General features: G+C 51.6%; 18 non-coding genes across 18 annotated transcripts; 6 read left to right on the top strand and 12 right to left on the bottom strand.

Moving 5' to 3' along the window:
* Window positions 1-386: 386 nt before the first annotated feature.
* trnar-acg (transfer RNA arginine (anticodon ACG)) lies at window positions 387-459 on the top strand. Its single transcript has one exon. It is a non-coding gene; the product is annotated as a tRNA-Arg (tRNA).
* A 222-nt stretch (window positions 460-681) lies between these two features.
* On the bottom strand, window positions 682-753 carry trnae-cuc (transfer RNA glutamic acid (anticodon CUC)). The gene has a single exon. It is a non-coding gene; the product is annotated as a tRNA-Glu (tRNA).
* A 92-nt stretch (window positions 754-845) lies between these two features.
* Window positions 846-919, bottom strand: trnam-cau (transfer RNA methionine (anticodon CAU)). The gene has a single exon. It is a non-coding gene; the product is annotated as a tRNA-Met (tRNA).
* Window positions 920-1901: 982 nt separating this feature from the next.
* Window positions 1902-1974, top strand: trnar-acg (transfer RNA arginine (anticodon ACG)). Its single transcript has one exon. It is a non-coding gene; the product is annotated as a tRNA-Arg (tRNA).
* Window positions 1975-2196: 222 nt separating this feature from the next.
* On the bottom strand, window positions 2197-2268 carry trnae-cuc (transfer RNA glutamic acid (anticodon CUC)). The gene has a single exon. It is a non-coding gene; the product is annotated as a tRNA-Glu (tRNA).
* A 92-nt stretch (window positions 2269-2360) lies between these two features.
* Window positions 2361-2434, bottom strand: trnam-cau (transfer RNA methionine (anticodon CAU)). Its single transcript has one exon. It is a non-coding gene; the product is annotated as a tRNA-Met (tRNA).
* A 984-nt stretch (window positions 2435-3418) lies between these two features.
* trnar-acg (transfer RNA arginine (anticodon ACG)) lies at window positions 3419-3491 on the top strand. Its single transcript has one exon. It is a non-coding gene; the product is annotated as a tRNA-Arg (tRNA).
* Window positions 3492-3713: 222 nt separating this feature from the next.
* On the bottom strand, window positions 3714-3785 carry trnae-cuc (transfer RNA glutamic acid (anticodon CUC)). The gene has a single exon. It is a non-coding gene; the product is annotated as a tRNA-Glu (tRNA).
* A 92-nt stretch (window positions 3786-3877) lies between these two features.
* On the bottom strand, window positions 3878-3951 carry trnam-cau (transfer RNA methionine (anticodon CAU)). The gene has a single exon. It is a non-coding gene; the product is annotated as a tRNA-Met (tRNA).
* Window positions 3952-4934: 983 nt separating this feature from the next.
* On the top strand, window positions 4935-5007 carry trnar-acg (transfer RNA arginine (anticodon ACG)). The gene has a single exon. It is a non-coding gene; the product is annotated as a tRNA-Arg (tRNA).
* A 222-nt stretch (window positions 5008-5229) lies between these two features.
* trnae-cuc (transfer RNA glutamic acid (anticodon CUC)) lies at window positions 5230-5301 on the bottom strand. Its single transcript has one exon. It is a non-coding gene; the product is annotated as a tRNA-Glu (tRNA).
* Window positions 5302-5393: 92 nt separating this feature from the next.
* trnam-cau (transfer RNA methionine (anticodon CAU)) lies at window positions 5394-5467 on the bottom strand. Its single transcript has one exon. It is a non-coding gene; the product is annotated as a tRNA-Met (tRNA).
* Window positions 5468-6451: 984 nt separating this feature from the next.
* Window positions 6452-6524, top strand: trnar-acg (transfer RNA arginine (anticodon ACG)). The gene has a single exon. It is a non-coding gene; the product is annotated as a tRNA-Arg (tRNA).
* Window positions 6525-6746: 222 nt separating this feature from the next.
* Window positions 6747-6818, bottom strand: trnae-cuc (transfer RNA glutamic acid (anticodon CUC)). Its single transcript has one exon. It is a non-coding gene; the product is annotated as a tRNA-Glu (tRNA).
* A 92-nt stretch (window positions 6819-6910) lies between these two features.
* Window positions 6911-6984, bottom strand: trnam-cau (transfer RNA methionine (anticodon CAU)). The gene has a single exon. It is a non-coding gene; the product is annotated as a tRNA-Met (tRNA).
* A 983-nt stretch (window positions 6985-7967) lies between these two features.
* trnar-acg (transfer RNA arginine (anticodon ACG)) lies at window positions 7968-8040 on the top strand. Its single transcript has one exon. It is a non-coding gene; the product is annotated as a tRNA-Arg (tRNA).
* Window positions 8041-8262: 222 nt separating this feature from the next.
* Window positions 8263-8334, bottom strand: trnae-cuc (transfer RNA glutamic acid (anticodon CUC)). The gene has a single exon. It is a non-coding gene; the product is annotated as a tRNA-Glu (tRNA).
* A 92-nt stretch (window positions 8335-8426) lies between these two features.
* trnam-cau (transfer RNA methionine (anticodon CAU)) lies at window positions 8427-8500 on the bottom strand. The gene has a single exon. It is a non-coding gene; the product is annotated as a tRNA-Met (tRNA).
* Between the last annotated feature and the right edge of the window lie 10 nt (window positions 8501-8510).

The following is an 8510-nucleotide window of genomic DNA, read 5'->3' as shown; positions in this document are numbered from 1 at the left end:
CGATCGGGGTGGCTTAGACGTTCTTCTGAACGGGTTCGGACACTCTTAACACACCTCACACCAAGGGAAAATCTGATAAGATAATCTGTAGAACCATCAGGATAATCGAGACACAGCTAGGATCGTCGGAAGGGGGGAAATCGGCCCAAAATCAGCCCGATTATCTTTTGGTGTGTACCCAGCATTAGGCGCTGCGTTCCTGTCGCAGTCTCCTCTGGAGGCGTGGGTTCGAATCCCACTTCTGACACTATATTGCTCTTATTGGAGCCCCTCCATGCTGTGTTTTGCGATTTCTTCCGAGGGAGCGTCATTTCAAAGATGCCAGGAGACAGGCATGCGGGGGACCACCCGACTTCCCATTTTGGTAGAGGTGAAGCTTGGCGGCTGGACCAGTGGCGCAATGGATAACGCGTCTGACTACGGATCAGAAGATTCTAGGTTCGACTCCTGGCTGGTTCGATCGTGTTTTTACTCCTTCCTCCCACACGTTGGGTGTCTGCACAAGGCTCTGATTGCTCTGATGGTGGAGCACAGGACTGGAAGAAAGCAATTTAGCAGGCCAACCTTAAGTCGATGGGCTGGAGGCAGTGCAGCTTTGCCACTTGGAGGTGCTGCGATCCTTGCCTTCGAAGCAACGTTGCGCAGGACCCGGTGAAAAGGCAAGCGGACGTCAAAAGCACGTTCCCTGACCGGGAATCGAACCCGGGCCGCGGCGGTGAGAGCGCCGAATCCTAACCACTAGACCACCAGGGAGGGCACACTGGGACTCAGACCGTGGATGCCCGACACACTGTGCAGAAGGGAAATGGGGCTAACGTCTCAAACTTGTCGACAAAAAGTCACTCTGCCCCGTGTGAGGCTCGAACTCACCACCTTCAGATTATGAGACTGACGCGCTGCCAAACTGCGCCAACGAGGCACGGCCACATTGATGCGCCTGGATGCCCTCTTGTGTCTGGTTGCGTAGCATTTTGTGCGCCACCAGCGAGGGGAGCATGACTGGGCTTCTTGCACTCTGGCTACCCACACTGAGGACATTCTCGTTCTTAAATTTTCCACGTACAGAAAAAAACTTTCAGGAGACACAGAGGGGCTATGTCATGCCCAGGATTCCTATAGCCTGTGGCTGTAAACTGTACTTCGCACTCACCTCTTGAAGAATCTCTTGTTTGCCTTGTGCGCCCGAGACACAATACCACCGGTTCTTCTAAGGATGTCGCCGCCGTATGGTTAACAGTTGTCTACTTTAGAAGGCGACTGTGAACCATAAAACTCTGGTGAAAAGTACAAAGACGGCGCTTCTAATACAGTATGAGGAAAGGGGGAAGGATCTTTGAATGCAAAACCACTTTGACAGCATCCGTTACAGGGCAAATGGAGACTGGTTGCGTGTGCTTTTGGCAGATGAAGGGCTTCGGGTACATTCTTCCTCATTTCGAAAAATCCACATTCGTCACCATTTCAAGGCGGTTATGAAGAAATAAATAAGAATTTACCTGTTTAATTTTTACGATTCGCGATCGGGCGGCTCCGACGTTCTTCTGAACGGGTTCGGACACTCTTAACACACCTCACACCAAGGGAAAATCTGATAAGATAATCTGTAGAACCATCAGGATAATCGAGACACAGCTAGGATCGTCGGAAGGGGGGAAATCGGCCCAAAATCAGCCCGATTATCTTTTGGTGTGTACCCAGCATTAGGCGCTGCGTTCCTGTCGCAGTCTCTCTGGAGGCGTGGGTTCGAATCCCACTTCTGACACTACATTGCTCTTATTGGAGCCCCTCCATGCTGTGTTTTGCGATTTCTTCCGAGGGAGCGTCATTTCAAAGATGCCAGGAGACAGGCATGCGGGGGACCACCCGACTTTCCATTTTGGTAGAGGTAAAGCTTTGCGGCTGGACCAGTGGCGCAATGGGTAACGCGTCTGACTACGGATCAGAAGATTCTAGGTTCGACTCCTGGCTGGTTCGATCGTGTTTTTACTCCTTCCTCCCACACGTTGGGTGTCTGCACAAGGCTCTGATTGCTCTGATGGTGGAGCACAGGACTGGAAGAAAGCAATTTAGCAGGCCAACCTTAAGTCGATGGGCTGGAGGCAGTGCAGCTTTGCCACTTGGAGGTGCTGCGATCCTTGCCTTCGAAGCAACGTTTCGCAGAAACCGGTGAAAAGGCAAGCGGACGTCAAAAGCACGTTCCCTGACCGGGAATCGAACCCGGGCCGCGGCGGTGAGAGCGCCGAATCCTAACCACTAGACCACCAGGGAGGGCACACTGGGACTCAGACCGTGGATGCCCGGCACACTGTGCAGAAGGGAAATGGGGCTAACGTCTCAAACTTGTCTACAAAAGGTTACTCTGCCCCGTGTGAGGCTCGAACTCACGACCTTCAGATTATGAGACTGACGCGCTGCCTAACTGCGCCAACGAGGCACGGCCACATTGACGCTCCTGAATGCCCTGTTGTGTCTGGTTGCGTAGCATTTTGTGCGACACCAGCGAGGGGAGCACGACTGGGCTTCTTGCACTCTGGCTACCCACACTGAGGACATTCTCGTTCTTAAATTTTCCATGTACAGAAAAAAACTTTCAGGAGACACAGAGGGGCTATGTCATGCCCAGGATTCCTACAGCCAGTGGCTGTAAACTGTACCTCGCACTCACCTCTTGAAGAATCTCTTGTTTGCCTTGTGCGCTCGAGACACAATACCACCGGTTCTTCTAAGGATGTCGCCGCCGTATGGTTAACAGTTGTCTACTTTAGAAGGCGACTGTGAACCATAAAACGCTGGTGAAAAGTACAAAGACGGCGCTTCTAATACAGTATGAGGAAAGGGGGAAGGATCTTTGAATGCAAAACCATTTTGACAGCATCCATTACAGGGCAAATGGAAACTGGTTGCGTGTGTTTTTGGCAGATGAAGGGCTTCGGGTACATTCTTCCTCATTTCGAAAAATCCACATTCGTCACCATTTCAAGGCGGTTATGAAGAAATAAATAAGAATTAACCTGTTTAATATTTACAATTCGCGATCGGGGCGTCTCCGACGTTCTTCTGAACGGGTTCGGACACTCTTAACACACCTCACACCAAGGGAAAATCTGATAAGATAATCTGTAGAACCATCAGGATAATCGAGACACAGCTAGGATCGTCGGAAGGGGGGAAATCGGCCCAAAATCAGCCCGATTATCTTTTGGTGTGTACCCAGCATTAGGCGCTGCGTTCCTGTCGCAGTCTCTTCTGGAGGCGTGGGTTCGAATCCCACTACTGACACTATATTGCTCTTATTGGAGCCCCTCCATGCTGTGTTTTGCGATTTCTTACGAGGGAGCGTCATTTCAAAGATGCCAGGAGACAGGCATGCGGGGGACCACCCGACTTCCCATTTTGGTAGAGGTGAAGCTTGGTGGCTGGACCAGTGGCGCAATGGATAACGCGTCTGACTACGGATCAGAAGATTCTAGGATCGACTCCTGGCTGGTTCGATCGTGTTTTTACTCCTTCCTCCCACACGTTGGGTGTCTGCACAAGGCTCTGATTGCTCTGATGGTGGAGCACAGGACTGGAAGAAAGCAATTTAGCAGGCCAACCTTAAGTCGATGGGCTGGAGGCAGTGCAGCTTTGCCACTTGGAGGTGCTGCGATCCTTGCCTTCGAAGCAACGTTGCGCAGGACCCGGTGAAAAGGCAAGCGGACGTCAAAAGCACGTTCCCTGACCGGGAATCGAACCCGGGCCGCGGCGGTGAGAGCGCCGAATCCTAACCACTAGACCACCAGGGAGGGCACACTGGGACTCAGACCGTGGATGCCCGACACACTGTGCAGAAGGGAAATGGGGCTAACGTCTCAAACTTGTCGACAAAAAGTCACTGTGCCCCGTGTGAGGCTCGAACTCACGACCTTCAGATTATGAGACTGACGCGCTGCCAAACTGCGCCAACAAGGCACGGCCACATTGATGCGCCTGGATGCCGTCTTGTGTCTGGTTGCGTAGCATTTTGTGCGACACCAGCGAGGGGAGCATGACTGGGCTTCTTGCACTCTGGCTACCCACACTGAGGACATTCTCGTTCTTAAATTTTCCACGTACAGAAAAAAACTTTCAGGAGACACAGAAGGGCTATGTCATGCCCAGGATTCCTATAGCCTGTGGCTGTAAACTGTACTTCGCACTCACCTCTTGAAGAATCTCTTGTTTGCCTTGTGCGCCCGAGACACAATACCACCGGTTCTTCTAAGGATGTCGCTGCCGTATGGTTAACAGTTGTCTACTTTAGAAGGCGACTGTGAACCATAAAACTCTGGTGAAAAGTACAAAGACGGCGCTTCTAATACAGTATGAGGAAAGGGGGAAGGATCTTTGAATGCAAAACCACTTTGACAGCATCCGTTACAGGGCAAATGGAGACTGGTTGCGTGTGCTTTTGGCAGATGAAGGGCTTCGGGTACATTCTTCCTCATTTCGAAAAATCCACATTCGTCACCATTTCAAGGCGGTTATGAAGAAATAAATAAGAATTTACCTGTTTAATATTTACGATTCGCGATCGGGCGGCTCCGACGTTCTTCTGAACGGGTTCGGACACTCTTAACACACCTCACACCAAGGGAAAATCTGATAAGATAATCTGTAGAACCATCAGGATAATCGAGACACAGCTAGGATCGTCGGAAGGGGGGAAATCGGCCCAAAATCAGCCCGATTATCTTTTGGTGTGTACCCAGCATTAGGCGCTGCGTTCCTGTCGCAGTCTCTTCTGGAGGCGTGGGTTCGAATCCCACTTCTGACACTACATTGCTCTTATTGGAGCCCCTCCATGCTGTGTTTTGCGATTTCTTCCGAGGGAGCGTCATTTCAAAGATGCCAGGAGACAGGCATGCGGGGGACCACCCGACTTTCCATTTTGGTAGAGGTAAAGCTTGGCGGCTGGACCAGTGGCGCAATGGATAACGCGTCTGACTACGGATCAGAAGATTCTAGGTTCGACTCCTGGCTGGTTCGATCGTGTTTTTACTCCTTCCTCCCACACGTTGGGTGTCTGCACAAGGCTCTGATTGCTCTGATGGTGGAGCACAGGACTGGAAGAAAGCAATTTAGCAGGCCAACCTTAAGTCGATGGGCTGGAGGCAGTGCAGCTTTGCCACTTGGAGGTGCTGCGATCCTTGCCTTCGAAGCAACGTTGCGCAGAAACCGGTGAAAAGGCAAGCGGACGTCAAAAGCACGCTCCCTGACCGGGAATCGAACCCGGGCCGCGGCGGTGAGAGCGCCGAATCCTAACCACTAGACCACCAGGGAGGGCACACTGGGACTCAGACCGTGGATGCCCGGCACACTGTGCAGAAGGGAAATGGGGCTAACGTCTCAAACGTGTCTACAAAAAGTCACTCTGCCCCGTGTGAGGCTCGAACTCACGACCTTCAGATTATGAGATTGACGCGCTGCCTAACTGCGCCAACGAGGCACGGCCACATTGATGCTCCTGAATGCCGTCTTGTGTCTGGTTGCGTAGCATTTTGTGCGCCACCAGCGAGGGGAGCACGACTGGGCTTCTTGCACTCTGGCTACCCACACTGAGGACATTCTCGTTCTTAAATTTTCCATGTACAGAAAAAAACTTTCAGGAGACACAGAGGGGCTATGTCATGCCCAGGATTCCTACAGCCAGTGGCTGTAAACTGTACCTCGCACTCACCTCTTGAAGAATCTCTTGTTTGCCTTGTGCGCTCGAGACACAATACCACCGGTTCTTCTAAGGATGTCGCCGCCGTATGGTTAACAGTTGTCTACTTTAGAAGGCGACTGTGAACCATAAAACGCTGGTGAAAAGTACAAAGACGGCGCTTCTAATACAGTATGAGGAAAGGGGGAAGGATCTTTGAATGCAAAACCATTTTGACAGCATCCATTACAGGGCAAATGGAAACTGGTTGCGTGTGTTTTTGGCAGATGAAGGGCTTCGGGTACATTCTTCCTCATTTCGAAAAATCCACATTCGTCACCATTTCAAGGCGGTTATGAAGAAATAAATAAGAATTAACCTGTTTAATATTTACAATTCGCGATCGGGGCGTCTCCGACGTTCTTCTGAACGGGTTCGGACACTCTTAACACACCTCACACCAAGGGAAAATCTGATAAGATAATCTGTAGAACCATCAGGATAATCGAGACACAGCTAGGATCGTCGGAAGGGGGGAAATCGGCCCAAAATCAGCCCGATTATCTTTTGGTGTGTACCCAGCATTAGGCGCTGCGTTCCTGTCGCAGTCTCTTCTGGAGGCGTGGGTTCGAATCCCACTACTGACACTATATTGCTCTTATTGGAGCCCCTCCATGCTGTGTTTTGCGATTTCTTACGAGGGAGCGTCATTTCAAAGATGCCAGGAGACAGGCATGCGGGGGACCACCCGACTTCCCATTTTGGTAGAGGTGAAGCTTGGTGGCTGGACCAGTGGCGCAATGGATAACGCGTCTGACTACGGATCAGAAGATTCTAGGATCGACTCCTGGCTGGTTCGATCGTGTTTTTACTCCTTCCTCCCACACGTTGGGTGTCTGCACAAGGCTCTGATTGCTCTGATGGTGGAGCACAGGACTGGAAGAAAGCAATTTAGCAGGCCAACCTTAAGTCGATGGGCTGGAGGCAGTGCAGCTTTGCCACTTGGAGGTGCTGCGATCCTTGCCTTCGAAGCAACGTTGCGCAGGACCCGGTGAAAAGGCAAGCGGACGTCAAAAGCACGTTCCCTGACCGGGAATCGAACCCGGGCCGCGGCGGTGAGAGCGCCGAATCCTAACCACTAGACCACCAGGGAGGGCACACTGGGACTCAGACCGTGGATGCCCGACACACTGTGCAGAAGGGAAATGGGGCTAACGTCTCAAACTTGTCGACAAAAAGTCACTGTGCCCCGTGTGAGGCTCGAACTCACGACCTTCAGATTATGAGACTGACGCGCTGCCAAACTGCGCCAACAAGGCACGGCCACATTGATGCGCCTGGATGCCGTCTTGTGTCTGGTTGCGTAGCATTTTGTGCGCCACCAGCGAGGGGAGCATGACTGGGCTTCTTGCACTCTGGCTACCCACACTGAGGACATTCTCGTTCTTAAATTTTCCACGTACAGAAAAAAACTTTCAGGAGACACAGAAGGGCTATGTCATGCCCAGGATTCCTATAGCCTGTGGCTGTAAACTGTACTTCGCACTCACCTCTTGAAGAATCTCTTGTTTGCCTTGTGCGCCCGAGACACAATACCACCGGTTCTTCTAAGGATGTCGCTGCCGTATGGTTAACAGTTGTCTACTTTAGAAGGCGACTGTGAACCATAAAACTCTGGTGAAAAGTACAAAGACGGCGCTTCTAATACAGTATGAGGAAAGGGGGAAGGATCTTTGAATGCAAAACCACTTTGACAGCATCCGTTACAGGGCAAATGGAGACTGGTTGCGTGTGCTTTTGGCAGATGAAGGGCTTCGGGTACATTCTTCCTCATTTCGAAAAATCCACATTCGTCACCATTTCAAGGCGGTTATGAAGAAATAAATAAGAATTTACCTGTTTAATATTTACGATTCGCGATCGGGCGGCTCCGACGTTCTTCTGAACGGGTTCGGACACTCTTAACACACCTCACACCAAGGGAAAATCTGATAAGATAATCTGTAGAACCATCAGGATAATCGAGACACAGCTAGGATCGTCGGAAGGGGGGAAATCGGCCCAAAATCAGCCCGATTATCTTTTGGTGTGTACCCAGCATTAGGCGCTGCGTTCCTGTCGCAGTCTCTTCTGGAGGCGTGGGTTCGAATCCCACTTCTGACACTACATTGCTCTTATTGGAGCCCCTCCATGCTGTGTTTTGCGATTTCTTCCGAGGGAGCGTCATTTCAAAGATGCCAGGAGACAGGCATGCGGGGGACCACCCGACTTTCCATTTTGGTAGAGGTAAAGCTTGGCGGCTGGACCAGTGGCGCAATGGATAACGCGTCTGACTACGGATCAGAAGATTCTAGGTTCGACTCCTGGCTGGTTCGATCGTGTTTTTACTCCTTCCTCCCACACGTTGGGTGTCTGCACAAGGCTCTGATTGCTCTGATGGTGGAGCACAGGACTGGAAGAAAGCAATTTAGCAGGCCAACCTTAAGTCGATGGGCTGGAGGCAGTGCAGCTTTGCCACTTGGAGGTGCTGCGATCCTTGCCTTCGAAGCAACGTTGCGCAGAAACCGGTGAAAAGGCAAGCGGACGTCAAAAGCACGCTCCCTGACCGGGAATCGAACCCGGGCCGCGGCGGTGAGAGCGCCGAATCCTAACCACTAGACCACCAGGGAGGGCACACTGGGACTCAGACCGTGGATGCCCGGCACACTGTGCAGAAGGGAAATGGGGCTAACGTCTCAAACGTGTCTACAAAAAGTCACTCTGCCCCGTGTGAGGCTCGAACTCACGACCTTCAGATTATGAGATTGACGCGCTGCCTAACTGCGCCAACGAGGCACGGCCACAT

The sequence above is a fragment of the Paramisgurnus dabryanus genome, chromosome 1, assembly GCF_030506205.2.
Source record: "Paramisgurnus dabryanus chromosome 1, PD_genome_1.1, whole genome shotgun sequence".
Classification (NCBI taxonomy): Eukaryota; Metazoa; Chordata; class Actinopteri; order Cypriniformes; family Cobitidae; genus Paramisgurnus; species Paramisgurnus dabryanus.
The sequence above is the reverse complement of the archived record's forward strand: the minus strand, read 5'-3'. Positions and strand labels throughout refer to the sequence as shown.